Below are 15,282 nucleotides of genomic sequence, written 5' to 3' on the forward strand. Positions count from 1 at the left end.
CTACCAATAGTTATCAATGCAGATATTTGACACAGAGAACAACAGGTAAATTGCTACTTGTTTTTGAGTCCTGATTGAGTATAGAAATGGATACTTTCAACACATGTTAAAGGTGCTTTTGGATTGAGCAGGTAAAATATATACTTTGTGGAAAAACTTTCCAAAAGCTCATGTCACTACACCATTTCTGTTGACTTTATTGAGTTATAAATCTATGCATCTCTGTGTAGTCCACATGCGTTGAGGTGTCTAATCCAGTGGAGCTGGAGCTACAGTGATTATTTGCTGCTCAGTTGGATTTTGGAAACTGAGCATTGATCCTCAGGAAAAGCAACAAGAGTTTTTATTGGCTGAGCCATCTCTCTAGTTTCTTGCTTAAAAAAAATCCTTACTATAAGAATGTGAGTAGAAATCATGCTAGAATTTAATTTATTTTTTTGTCTGATTCTTGGAACATAACCAGTGTTTTTCAGGGTTGCTCACTGAGTCCCTTCATGATGTACGGAAAAAAAAATCTTAGTCAACACTCACTGTAGAGTTGGGGTAACCAGAGTATGTCATCAGGGAGGTGAAGGGGACACCTGCCTTCCTTTATATACAATTGAATTTTATTATTTTTTTGTATTATTTAACCTTTAGAAACAGACTTAGGTAATTTTAAAGCTTACAGAAAAACTGAGGGGAAAGAGTAGAGTTCCTGTGTATCCCCCTCTCCTATGATGAACCTACTCAGGCAGACCACCGAAGTCTGGAGCACAATAGAAGCCTCCCTTGGTATTGCACATTCTTCAGTTTGTGCAAGGGATAATGGCACACACCTGCCATTCTAGTATCGCACAGCTTAGTTTCAACGCCTTGGGGATCCTTTATGCCCTGCCTGTTTGCATTCATCTCTACCCAGGTCACCTCTGTAACCACTAAATCACGTTTTAAGCATTTACAGAAACTAATAGTAGGGAGGCTTTTCATATTAGGTTCATTACTTAGCAACATGCATTTATGCAAGCTTCCTTCTATATTTTTATGGCTCGATAGCTTGCTTGTTTTGGTGCTGAATAACATTCCATCGTTTGGATGCTTTACAGTTTATTTGTGGACAGCATTTTAACCCTCATTTTGATTCCTCAAATCTCTCCTCTAGTTTAAGAAAACCTGGGAGGTACTTATGACCTGTAATGGTATTATCACCTACTCATCTGCATCTTGTTTGGTCTCTGTCTCATGCTGCTTCTACTGTGTTTAAGACCCACTGGCTTCTCTGTTCACTGAATTCACTATTTTGGTTATAATGTACTTTCTGTGAGAATAGGCTCTAGGATGTGTCTAATGCCTTTCCATGTCATTAGGATTCCAGCCAAATGCCATCTCCTGTGAGAAGCGTTTCCTGATCAGGCTGGTCAATGTGGTGCCCAAAGCTAGTCAGAATCATGTTTGTCTCATTCACTGCATTTCTTGATGCTTGATATTAGCCTGTTTATTTAACTTCCTCGTTGTTCATCTTCCTTATGTCTCTGTAAGGTAAGCATCGCTTATGTATCTATAAGCTCAGAGATAGATGAGATTTGTTTAGTCGCACTAACTGTTTGTTTGACCAAACTATGAGACAAGAAATGAATGACTTGGTGGATTATGTTATGAGTGGTACTCTGACTTTCATGTCTGGGAGATGGCAGTGCGCTCCACCCTCCCCCATGAATTAATAAATAGATAAAATTGAAAAAACATTAAGGTCCCTGTCATTTTAGCATTGAATAGAAGTCTTGTCCACTTCCTCCAACTTACCATACCATGGTATAATGCATATTTTATTTTTTGTAATTTATTCATTTTAGATCTCGATTGTAGCTCTCTCCCTCATCTCCTCTCAGTCCCACCATCCCTCCCTCTTCCCTTCTCAGCCTTATGGTTAAGATTAAGTGTAGTATCTGTTCTTATCAGTATAATGTATATTTTAAACTGAAGGAAACTAAGGACCTCTTAGAGACAGGAAGGTCCTTTTTGGCCATCTGCTGTCTTTCTCCACTGTAATGGGGCACAAATAAATTTTACCTACCTATTTCCCAATGGAGGTCATAAAGTCCTTTGTTTTAGAAGTGTCGTGTCCTATACCCAAAGTTCAAGAAGAATCTAGACAATTATACCTCTCCGCCCCTTCTTTGTTTATTACTATGAGATCAGTAATACTTATGTATGACTGTCCACAAAAATGCATAACCTTTATCACATAAGGTTTGTGAAAAATGAATTTGTACCTTTTTCTCTTTTTCATCTCTCAGCCACACCTTTTCTCCTTTATAGCCTAAAACCCAGTGCAATGTTAGCATCATGGTCACTACTCTAGCATAGCAGCAGTTACATGACACTGGTTGTATCAGTTTTCCAAAGACCGGCTGACTCATTCTCAGTTGTCAAGAAGCATATATGTTTATTACATGTTACCAAGGAGATGGATAACAGAAAATGTCTGCCCTAATTAGCAACCAGAAACCTTGCAATTCTGCTTCCCTTTGTCAGATGTTGTCTAAGACAGGTGCTTCGAGAAATGCTGGTAGAATGGGGGCATTCATTGAATGCCCAACACATGTCAGATTGTGCATTAGGTGCTAAGCCTACAACACGCTATCTAACTGTGACAACACACATGTACAAGAATTACTATCTTCTTTAAAAACAATCAAGGAGAGAGCTTTGGAGATGGCTCAGTGGGTGAAAGCTTGTGTAAGCTTGAGAATTAGAACTTGGATTACTAGCACGCATATAAATGTCAGATGAACATGACTATAGGTCTATAATTTGACACTCAGGAAGTGGAAACAGGGAAGAATCTATGGAGAAAGCTGGTTAGATAGACTAGCTGAGTTTGTGTTTTTTTTTTTTTTTTTTTTTTTTTTTTTTTTTTTTTTTTAGGTTAAGTGAAAGACCCTGCCTCAATATGGGAGGGGAGAAATCAAGGAAGACACCCAATATTATTCCCTGTGTATTACACACATGTACGCAAACAGGTCCACAGACATGTAAACATGCATTCACAATGCACACACACACACACACACACACGAACAAAAAAATCAGGTGAGGAAATAGGCTAAAAATGTCATGTGTGAAACTTTCACTGATTTTGGTAACGAGAATGGCAACTTCTATGTGACTGCAATGCTTGTTTTTTTTTTTTTTTTTTTTTGTATTACAGAAACCCCATAGAACAACCAAATAGCAAATTCCCTCCTTCACTGTTTGCTTGAGTTACCAAAATGTTCCTTGGAAATGGTAAAACTCTCAAATAGAGTTATCTAAAAAAGTCATTTACACACTCACATTAACTTTGATAAGACTGACCTTTTCCTTCTGTCAAATGGAGAGGATTTTGCAAGTGAGATGGTACAAGTTGGAATGAAGGGCTGGGCAGAGCACCTAAGGGGAAAGTCCCTTGGGAATGAATCCTGTGACAAGAAGAAGGAAGGACATGGTGTCTAAGGACAGCAGCATAGTTACAGTCAGCACACCTGTTAACTGGGAATTCTGATTGGTGGGGAGGTTGGTGTGAAAAGTAGCACAGAAAACTGGGATCTAAACCAGACACAGTTTAAATGCTTCTCTGGTCCAGGTTCTCTGCTCCCCCAGGTCTTCACCTATAAAATGATGTTAACCTAGTAACTGGTAATAAACATTACACCTGAGTATTGTGAGGAGTAGCAGTGCACGAGGACAGTGGTTCACCAATGTCAAGTATCCCCGCAACTCTGCTTCTGCCATCAGCATAATGTAAGACCTGAGTTTCCTGCATTTATATAGTATCCAGAAGACGGGGCTTGCTACTTATGTATAAAGTAAATTATCTTTTGATGTTTTTTAGCTTTCAAGAATTTGAGTTTATGAGACCCTTCATCTAGGAATCTAGGAACATGGGGCCTTTTTGACTATTTATTTGAATTTATATTTGAATATATATTTGAATATTTATTTTTTCTTACATCTTTACTATCAAGGGATCTTTTTTATTTTTATTTTTTTTTATATTAATTACAATTTATTCACTTTGTATCCCAGCTATAGCTCTCTCCCTCATTCCCTCCCAACCTTACCCTCCTTCCTTCATCTCCTCCCATGCCCCTCTCCAAGTCCACTGATAGGGGAGGTCCTCTTCCCCTTCCATCTGACCCTAGCTTATCGGATCTCATCAGGACTGGCTGCACTGTCCTTCTCTATGGCCTGGCAAGGCTGCTTCCCCCTCAGGTGAAGGCAGTCAAGGAGCTAGCCACCGAGTTCATGTCAGAGACAGTCCCTGTTCCTCTTACTAGGGAACCCATTAAGAGACCTTACTAAGTAACCAAGTCTAGTTTTATTCTGAGTTTGAAATGGGATTAATTGTGCTCTAATCAATCTAACTTTAGTTATGTGCAGATGGGCCTGCATTGTATTTTATAATCTATGACAAATTCCTTATTTTCAGTTAACACAAGGAAGGGGGCAACATTGTTTTTGTAGGTGTAGAAATTTGAAATAATTATCCAGGGACTGTTTTCTCACACTATTTCTTCAGATAAATGTGATTTATTATTATCAGTAGCTCTATGTCACTCCCATCTCCTGTACATTGGAGAGTCTTCTTTCTCTTTTACCATTTTAACATGTACCTCCATACTTTGCTATTGTGAATCAGAAGCTCAGTAGCAGGATGAGTCACATGTAGACTGGTGTTTTGATAATCAAATGAAACGGTGATGATGGGCTGAAATATGTTTAAGTTGGAGCAAAAGGCTCATCCTAATGAAATGTGACTTTATGAAAGGAACTCTCCCAATCCTCACCAGGGCTGAGCCAGGTCATCCTGGGTAGATGAGAGGTGTTTGGGGTTTCTTTCTTTCTTTCCAGGTCCAAAAACATGTTGGGCCTACCAGCTGTTACTAAAAACATTAATAAAAATTTTGTCAGCTCAGAGTTATTGCTGTTCCTGAAGAAAAGATAGATGTATGTATTTTAAAATCTGGACATATGAAGGTTTAAAAAATATTGTTGCAGAGTTCTCCTGGCTACGTTTCCTGTGTTCTTTTCCAAGCCTTTGACTGGAGAAACTGAAAAAAAAAAAAAAAAGTTTCTGTGCCAAAGTGAAATAGCAAATGAAAACCTCATGTCTGAGGAACTGTAGGAGTAATAATGGCGGTGGAATAGGTAAGGTCTGATATCATCAGGGGTGGAGATTGCTGAAGGAGAAGGAGGTGTGCTGTGAGCAGTTACTTTCTGAGGTGTGGGATTAAGCTGTTCAGGGAAAAGGTAGGCAGTGGCATAATTCAGCCTTCAGGAGGCAGCATGTCTTTAAATAATTCATGGCACCACACTCTTTACTGCTGAGGTGGAACACAAAAATATCCAAGGAATCCCAAGGAGTTAGCACTCTGCATGGATGTGCAGCTTAATGCGGTCAGTATCTTCTTTCCCTGGAGGACATGGTCTACCTCAGTGCTCTGAGTTTTCAAAAGAAGTTCACTTATTAGAGTGAATATTAACTGTGATAGTGACACATTTCCCTCTGAGGTTCATTATCTTCTTTTTCAAAGAAAACACTAAGGGCAAATGAGGTCTGGTTGAAGAATTATACAATTAGAGATATAAAGCTTTATACTCCTCTCCCTATGAATTAGTGACGAAGCATGTCCCAGTCCTAACTGCACGAGCTTGTTGAGCTGATGCAGGTTCAGTTCTTCCTAAGTGTTCCACAGTGACCCAGGACCAAGTGCTGACCTACAATGTGAGAGGAGTGGAACCCAGACCTCCTGGACTTGGATCCTGACTGCCACTTACTATCTGTGGGATTCTAAAATGTGGGAATAATAATCCTCACACAGATCAGATTTGGTAACAAATGCTGGGCAGTTGTTTACCAACTAGTAGAAACTCAACAGAGAACACACATTATCTAGTTTTGTATTCTTACCATTAGGATTTCAGAGCCCAAAGGAACATTTTTTTAATCAACAAATTTTAGTATCTTATGCAAATGTATAACAAAATTACCCATAAGAGAAGCAATATTGTTGAGATTTGTTAAATTAACATCTGATATAAAATATATATTAGCTTCATAAAGAAAGTTCCTGAGGTAACAGAGGTTTCTTGAATTTGATATTGACAACACCTTCTTGAAATAAAAATGGTAACAGTAATGTTTTAATACTTTTGTGCAGGTATCAGAGGAGAAATCTACTTTTGTATAAGTATCAGAAGAGAGAAGGATTAAGATATGAGATTGAAAACACAGAAAAGAAATGGGAGAGAACTATGAAACGTAAACATTCTTCGACACTGGCCAGGTCAAAAGCATATTTATGACCAAAAGTCAAAGAAGCAACCGTGCAGTCCTCTGGCTAGCTCACCTCTGTCTCAGGTTAACTATATTGGGAAAATGCCTTGTGCCAATGATGTCAGCAGTAAACCAGATACAACATAATACGTGCTTCATGTTTTACTTTGATGCAAAGGTGAAGAGCATGAAGGAAGGAATTTGGGCTCCAAATGTTATGGAACAGGTGTGTTTGCTTTGAATCATCTTGGATGCAGTGATCCTGCTCCAGTCTCATCTAGCTTCACTGTAGAGAGTTGAAACAGAAAAACACATGCTTCTGAGTTTTCATTGTGTTACCAGTTCTGCTAGATACTCTTTGTTGACTGGATAGGATGCTGGCTGAGACTATTGGCATTTTTTTTTCCTTCCTGTTGGTTGGTGTTAATTTCAGCAATTGCTGTTGTTTAGTGCTAAAATTTATGTCTTGGTTTCCCACTATTCTCACAGACAAGCTGCTGGAAGGAGAGAGGAATTAATACATTAGTAGCTAAGACATGTCTTGACGCTGTATCTTTGGGCCTTGTTTTCAAGATGTGGGTTCTTGCATTGTGCACACTTGTTATTAATATAGTATATACTGCATTCTGTTGTTACTGGTTATATGTTGTTAACTATTTTTTTCTGTTAACTATTCTCTTAATAATCATAAAGAGAGCAAGGAGTGGTGGCACACTCATTTAATCCCAGCACTTAGGAGGCAGAGGCAGGCAGATCTCTGAGTTCTAGACCAGCCTAGTCTACAGGGAGACACAGGGAAAATCTGTCTCGTACTCCCTACCCACGCCCATGTTACCCCCAATTAGAAAGGGATAATAATGCTACTTTATCAGTCTCCTAGGAAACACAACCATTTCTACATTGGAAAATACCATATTTGTGCTTAAACCATGGGACAGTTTGGCATACAGAAAGCATTTATTGGAGGACCTGCTATTTGCCAGACATCCTTGAAAGCCTTTCGTGTTGATCAATTCATGTAATCACTTACACTGATGACTTAATTTAGCCCTAAGAAAAGTCTCTCTGAGATATAAGCTACCACTGTATATGATTCCTACTTTTCTACTTTCCTATGAAGAGATGGACATGGGGGTTTAAGTAACACGTTAAACATTCTAAAGGATCAAATATCCTGTATTTAAATGCATATACAACATCCCAGAGTCAGTAAATAAAAGGACTAGAATTTGAACTCATGAAATCTGTTTCCAGGTTGTAGATACAAATACTAGAACCTATCACCTTTATAAACAGGGCCTTTTACCATGTGCATGCATGTGTACCTGTATGTATGTATGTATATATGTGTGTGTGTAGTGTTTTCCGTACTTAAGTGACATTTAGTATTTGAATTTGCAACTTTTCTACACATCATTCTGTCCTTTGTATTCAAATTAGGCTGCCAGATTAAAATGCAGAGTAATTGATTAATACAGCATAACTTCATTTATTTAATTTTTTTGTGTATTTTGTGGGTTTTGTTTGTTTGTTTTCAAGACAGGGTTTCTCTGTGTAGCTTTGGATATCCTTGGAACCTGCTTGTAGACCAGGCTGGCCTCAAACTCACAGAGATTCACCCGCCTCTGCCTTCAGAGTGCTGGGATTAAAGGCATGAACCACCACCTCCTGGTTTGTTTAAAAGTTTAAAAATATCTTTTATATGCAAAGAAAGATTCTTGAGAAAATGGAATAAAAGGACAAATTAGGTACAATTTGTAGTAATTTCCAAACCCTAAAATAAAAAAAAAAATTCTCATGCACAAAAATCCTTTAAGAAAGTCAAACTAGGTGTTCAGAGAATTTGAGGCTGTTGGTGGACGATTGCCATTGGACCTAGGAAGGAGGGGGCTCATTTTCTCCCAAAGAAAGCAGATCATATTAGGTCAGCCAAAAAGATGTCTTGTCTAGGTCAAATCTCCACTATCAGGGCCAAATTCATGACTCCTTATGGAGCATAGCAGAGTGCACAGGGTGAGCAATTAGCTGAGCGAGCTCTTGGGTGGTTTATCATTTCAAGAAGCAGAAAAGCACATTGCTGGATGCATAGATTCCAGGGCTACAATGCCTAGGTTCGTCTCCCAGCTTAGAATTATTATCCAATGTAATAAATGTTATTAAGCAAGGTAGTTGTTTTTGTTTGTTTGTTTTCTTTTTAATTTTGAATAATATATTTGTATCACATTCCTCCTCTGTAAAAATAATATTTAGATCCCAGGATGTAGGGACAAATTAAGTGAATGTTTGCAAAGTGCTTACCATGGAATCTCACATGGCACAAGAGCAATGCACCAGGAATTATGATTGCTATAGTTACTGATAGAAGCAGTAGTAGACACAAATTTTTAGAGAGGAGAAGCCTCATTTGGAACAAATATAAACTCAAAGGACCCACCCCTGACTTTCATTTCCCAGGGACTGTGTCACTGTCTTTTGCTTGGTTTGTATTCTACGAAAATTTATGACAATAGAATGTACATGTGTGTATTCCCTTTCCTTAAAGCCGTTTCTGTGTTAGAGACAAAGTCACTGTTCTTGGTGTCTGTTTGAGAATATATCATGGCTGTGCTTCTTCATTAGCTTTAGACCACGAGGGCCTGACATCAGATAGCCAAGCCTGTAGTTAAAATTGCAAATTGCATACTCCTTAGTTCTATGGTGGTACATAAGCTTTGCCTTTCATGCAGCTATGGCTCTTGGGCCTCTAGTTTTAGATATTCTGGGATACATTTCATGGCTATGTGGAACAGTGAGTAGGATGTAGTGAATAGACTACTTCTCACTAAGCCTTTATAGTTGGGAAGTCATCTTTAAGCACCACACAGATAGGTGAATACACTCTCTGATCCTTTTTTCCAGCCCCATCTCCTCCAACTTCACTGGTGTGAGAAGCCAAGGGACCATCTTACGCAGAGCTTACATCTTTTTGATATAAGAATATCCAGGTATGCTCTGGACACCTGGGACTCTAAATAATGTCTTGACGGTTTCAAGACCTTTCTAATACCCAAATGGGGGTTTCACCAATGTCTAGCTTCCCGAGATTGACTTACAACTAGAATGCGCATCCTTTGGGGGAAATGTGGTTCCTGGGAGCAGCTGTTTTCTGGGTTTTGTGAATGGAACTTAGCTGGGTACTCACATGCACAGCTGGAAAATGTGTTGTGGTCCCTGGCAGAGCTGAGGATGAGAGTAAGAGAAGCTGCGGGCAAGTTGTTTTCCCCGAATCTCTATACTTCGATGGATAATTTTAAGAAATCTGAGAATTTTAGGAATTTGACTCTCCAGGTTGTTATGAAGACATATTTATCTTCCAAGGCAGAGGTATAGAACATTTTATTTAACAGTTTGTTGGCTCAATAAGTTTTAAATACCAAAATGTACGGCATGTGGACTTTCCTTTGAACTCTTTCCCAGTGTTTCACAAGATTACCATAACACATACACACACACACACGCACACACACACACACACACACACACAATGTTAAAGTGTCCATAATCTCCTTTGCCAATACAGATGTGCTGAAGAAGCATCAGTTCAAACTCAAGAACAGAGATGTAGCATACAAGAGACTACGTGTTGCAGTTTTTATTTTCCCCTTATCTTGAAAATGAGATTTCTGGGAAAAGAAATATTATCATTCAAGTAAGTAAAAAAACCTATAATAGGATAGTTTCATGAGAAGAAAACCTAGAAGAAAGCAGAGGGGAAATCCCAGGAGGTCAGTTGTTCTGAACATGGTATGTGTCTATTCTCTGTCAGCCAAAGCTGTGGTGTCTGAAAATGATTGCCGGAGTATCTGAAGTTCTTAATAAAAATTCCCGGAAGCCTGGGGGCTTCTGGGAAGCATATGTGAAACCAAGACTATTTAATTGTCTGTGAAGGTCCCACGGAGAAAAACAAAGTGCTAAGGCATCAGCTAGGTGTGACAAGTCTGTTTTCATTTTTGTGCTTTGTCTGAACATCTCAATGCAGAGAGTGATGGAGAGAAGGGAGGCTGTTCCTGCTTCATGACGTGGCACTGCTGAACCTGTGTGGAGGCTTTAGTGAGGAAGCCCCTTCCTCTTCATGGCTCCATGTGGGAGCTGCAACAGGGCGTACCTTCCCTAAAGAGGACCAGTCTTTGGCCAAAGATATGGGAGTAGCCTTGCTCCCATTGTGTTGCAGAGGCCTGGATTAATTCCTCTGATCTGACTACACTCTGGTGTTCAGCCTAGATCTCCTTTGATGAAGAATCTTAGTCTCTCCGTTTACAATCATTGTGGCCTCTGGTAAATCAGAGACTTTCATGGAGCCTCAGTTTCTCTAGGTGTATAATGAAAGCTGGAACAGCCTCTCTCTGAGGGTTTATAAAATTGCAAACATGAGTGCCCACTTCACCTCTGATGTTTTTCCTCTGTGTGTGTGTGTGTTTTATTTATTTATTTTTTTAGCTCTTTTCAAGTTGATTGTAGTATTTAAAAACTTGCCTTATGGTCTTTTATTTGAACAAGGAAGTCTCCTCTTACTTAATGCCCACCTCTACATTCATACCACGCAGATGTAGTTCTGGAGCGTCAGGGAGGCCAGTGCAAAATGAGGAGCTGTCGTACGACTATTTTATACCTCTCCTCCCAGGAACTCCTGAGTGAAAAATGCATCTGGCTCCCATTTCCTGCAGAATTTTGCTTATTTGAAATGTTTAAGAAATCAATTGATCCGACTTCAAACAGACTCGGTTTTGCTGGCTGTGTAAAAGCTCAAACCTCCTTTTGTGTCACTCCCAAGTCTGCAGTTCACAAACATCCAGTTCCCTTCATACTTTACCAGAGGACTCCTTCCTGGCCATTGTTTCTTCGTGCTGAGCCAAGTGTCAGGCTGGAGAGGGAGGCAATAAATCTCCGTGATTCTTCATATCTGGAAATTTCCCTGTTGCTTCTGATAAGGAAAGGACAAAGGCCCTGAGCCCTGCACAGAAATCTTAGAGAAATTTAGAAACCAAATCGTGTTGTGCTCACAAAAGGAAAAGCAAAACGTGCTAAATTTGGCTTTGAGTTTATCCAGCTGGTTTTCAGAGGACTTGGGTAGTGGATGCAGAAATTATCTTTGTTCTTGACTAGATCGTACTTGGAAGTTTCAAAAATGAAAACAAATTTCCATCTTTTAAATATTTTGATTAAACATTTCTTAGTGTGTGTGGGGGAAATAGCAAAATTTTGTAGAGATCTTTGCAAAGAAAAGATTTTTGCCACCTTGTAGTAAGAGATCACTCACTAAGGCTTATGCCTTTCCTCTCTCCCTTCCCTCATCTGCTTTGTTACCTCCAAGTTTCCTATTAAGGTTTAATGACTAAGATGAATGTGATTGGAGACCAGCAACCTTTCCAAAATGGAAAGAGAGCTTTTTTGCCCCATGACCTCTATACGCAATGTGGTAAAACTAATGAAGCCAATTCTAGTCTAGCTAACTCTATGCATGGCCACAGCAGAAACACGCTCTCTCAAAATAAGACAAGTGAGACAGTTGGTTTCCGAAAAGCTCTTAGCTAGTTTTTGAGTATTTTCTATCTAACAATATCACTGACAACATTCCCTTTCTGGCACTTCAATGAAAATGCTAAGAGTTGCTTGGAACAAAAAGTTTCATTCATCTGCTCTCATTTGCTTGGGACTCAGTCACATAAATGTAGCAAAGAAAGAGAGCAACATTTGTCCACAGGGGGTTGGTGAGCATTGACGTGACCTCAACTAGCAAGTGGGGCCTCTTAAAGGAGCCAAGGATTTGAGCCATACTACATGAGAAGCTCATTTAAAACCCATTTATAATTAAACATTCTGTGTCTTGAGGCTGCCAGCGGGGTCCTGATGATGATTTTGTTGGCACGTAGCAATTCGGTCAATGATCCTGACATGCTCACCATTTTGAGCAAATGGGCCTATGATTCCGTCTGCTTTTAAAACAATTGGCTTGAGTTTCACTGACTCAATCTGTTCTTTCAGCGCCACATAGGCGCAGCTTTTGAACTAGTGAAGCAGAGCCACTTTGTAGCTAATAAAAACATCGGCACATCTAAAAAGCACGTGCCTTTGATCTCACAATGTGTCTTTTACATATGGCAGACACAGGGTTGTCTAATATCCTCAGAGCTCATCTCGAACAAAGCATTAAAGCCATGGAGTGAGGGAACCTATGCAGACTTTCCATTTTAATTCTTACTCCCCCTCCCCTTGTTTCCCATTCTTATCCTGTGAGTGGACAAGGCGGATTTGAACATTTTGGGGTTAGAATTTGCTCTTGAACTTTTCACTTGTGTAATAGAATTTGGAAGTTTTAGAAAAGTATTTGGCAAATACAACTCATTCTCTTTGCATTTTTACGTGCATTCATTTAACAAATATTTCCTCAGTGCTTAATATGAGCCAGGCACTGTGGCACATCAGAGTCTTGATTTCACATAGATCTGTTTTAGTGGAGGGATCAGGCAATGTACCAAATAAGGTCATTTTAGAGAAGAGGTGGGTGGTGTAAAAGAAAGGAATGGAAATGTGGGATGGGATGGGGGTGAGCCTGGTATCAATTCAGTCAGGTAGTTAACAAGGGGTCCTCCTGAGAAGGAGGTAGATGAAAGAAGCTTGCCGTAGGATATTGTCTGGGTAGTGTGCAGCAGGCAGAAGGTCTGTCACTGGGAGTGCTGAATAGATTAATTTGCTTAGAGAGCACAGATCATTGCCTGCAATCAATAAAATGTGAACTGAACTTCACCAAACAGTCATAGTATCTACCAAGTTCAAGTCTCCTGCAAGATTCAGGGAATAAGAGAGACTGACTTCCAGGAGCTTAAGGGACTCTCCCAAGCAATGCTTCTCTATGTGTGGTTACAGACCATTAGTTTCTTATTCACTGGCCTTCCTTGTTCCTGATCTTGTCCCCAATGGAGCCCACTTAGGCAAGCATGCGGGGGGGGGGGCGTTAGAAATATACGTTTTGTGCAAACTTGCTGTAGCTGATTCTTGAAACCCTCACTACTAAGGAATAGCGTATCTCAAACTCCTTTTGATCTAGTTCTTTCCATGGCACCAAGAATAAACAACTATCTCAAGTGAAAGAAACACCTCACAACACTTCCATTGAACTTGATTTAGTTTATAGAGCCATTGTATATTATGGAGTTACATTTCACAATGACCTCCTCCAAACCCTCAGGCCTAACTTCATTGTTTCATGATCTGACTAGGGGGGCTGTGGTTTTGTATCATCCAGCTCTTGGCTATCCGTCTGATGCTCTTCAGTGCCCTTTTAAAACATGTCAAAGAACAAAAGAGGTTTTCACCCTTTAGGTGTAAAGTGCTAACCAGTGCTTGTCAAAGGATCCTGTATCCCGGAAGACATTCTTCTCATAAGTATACCTGGCTAACTAAAATTTCTTCTTACACCCTTTATTTTTTAAACCATAATATCCTCAGAAGGGGAGATGAGCAAGTTTTGTTTTATTACTCCTCCTTAGCTTTTTAACCTTTAAACGTATCTGTTCATTTTCTCACTCTAGAATGACTCGTAGGCATTTTAAAAGTCTTAGATTCAAGGATCTCACTGGCTATAAGAAGAGACACATACAGATTCCTGAGGTTGTAAGAAAGTGGACTTTAAAATCCAGATCAGTTTCTATGCTTTAGAGGTGTGAGACTTCTGTTTTTCTATCAAATACTTCCCTGAAAGGGGCTTGGCCTGGGAACATAAGTATCTCATCCAATTCTTTTTTCATGTCTCATTTTTTTTTCTCTTTACAGTTTCTACCCATGACTATGTGATAGCCCTGAGCACTAGCACTGACCATGAGCTGATGGCAAGAAAGGCCTCAAGTGAGTAAGGCAATTTAGAATCATAGAGACATAGAACATGAAAGCATAAGTGATCAAAAGAAGCCAACTTCAGCCTGACAGTTATTCATAAACACACACACACACAGAGACACACACACCACGCTTTTGGTTGACAGTGGCACCTCAAAGTGCAAAAATGGGTAAGGAATGTAGATCAGATAAATGAACCTGCAAACCTGTAGAACCCAAGGTAAAGGTCTGTGATGCTCACCATCACTGAGCTGTATCCTGCAATGAGCTTGTTGAGGAGCATATTAATGCCACGTACAGTTGAAGGCACCAGAACGCAGCAACAGTATAGATAGAACTCCATTTTTATACAGCCACTAGAACATTGTTTCCTCCCCCTCTGTAACAACGCTTAGAGGTAATTAGTAGCCATCCTGGAAACAAGCTGCCTGAAAGGAGTCTTGATTGAGACAAGAAGGCTGCTGAAGTTACCGTATTTCTGTACAATGGAAGGCTGCTGAAGGAACCATATTTCTGAACACTTTGTTGGCCCTTCAGTGTTCTCTGTTGATGAACAAAATTATTCCTAAACCCGTCTTTAACCTGTTTACACAGTTTTGGTCCCTATCTGTCTAAATGGTGATTTTTGGCTAACTCCTTGTGCTGCTAAACTACTTTTGCTCTTGTCAACCATGCCTTGGTGGTATGACAATACTGTCCCAAATTTTTGAAACTAAGAAACAATAATGCAACGGCCTAGAAATTTAAGACCCAGGTTTCCACAAAAAAGCCACTGGTCTGATTCTATCTCAGTGCTCCTTTTATTATATCAGTTTGGGTTCCTGTTGGTAGGAATGTTTTTTTTTTTTTGTTATTACACATGAGCTGATTTCATTGAGAAAACTCAGAACACATCACCCTCGCTCACCTACATCTGGGAGGTGGCAACTGTTTATACCATTTGTTTCAGCAACCATGTTATTTTTTTCAAATCAATGAATGAACTAATATAAAATATTGCACAAAATTTATATGTACTCATCATGTACAATACATTTTGAATCGCAAAATAGTTGAATCTATCTAATTCATATATCCATTACTTCACACAGTTTTTTTTTTGTGTGTGTGCT

At 39.5% G+C, this 15,282-nt stretch overlaps 1 protein-coding gene and 1 pseudogene across 4 annotated transcripts in view; one reads left to right on the forward strand and one right to left on the reverse strand.

The window, feature by feature from the left end:
- Col8a1 (collagen type VIII alpha 1 chain) overlaps positions 1-15,282 on the reverse strand; it is a 139,083-nt gene that overhangs the window by 29,303 nt on the left and 94,498 nt on the right. The window lies entirely within an intron of this gene.
- Positions 1,887-2,048, forward strand: LOC132648836 (U2 spliceosomal RNA; annotated as a pseudogene).

The sequence above is a fragment of the Meriones unguiculatus genome, chromosome 17 (assembly GCF_030254825.1).
Source record: "Meriones unguiculatus strain TT.TT164.6M chromosome 17, Bangor_MerUng_6.1, whole genome shotgun sequence".
In the NCBI taxonomy this organism is placed as follows: Eukaryota; Metazoa; Chordata; class Mammalia; order Rodentia; family Muridae; genus Meriones; species Meriones unguiculatus.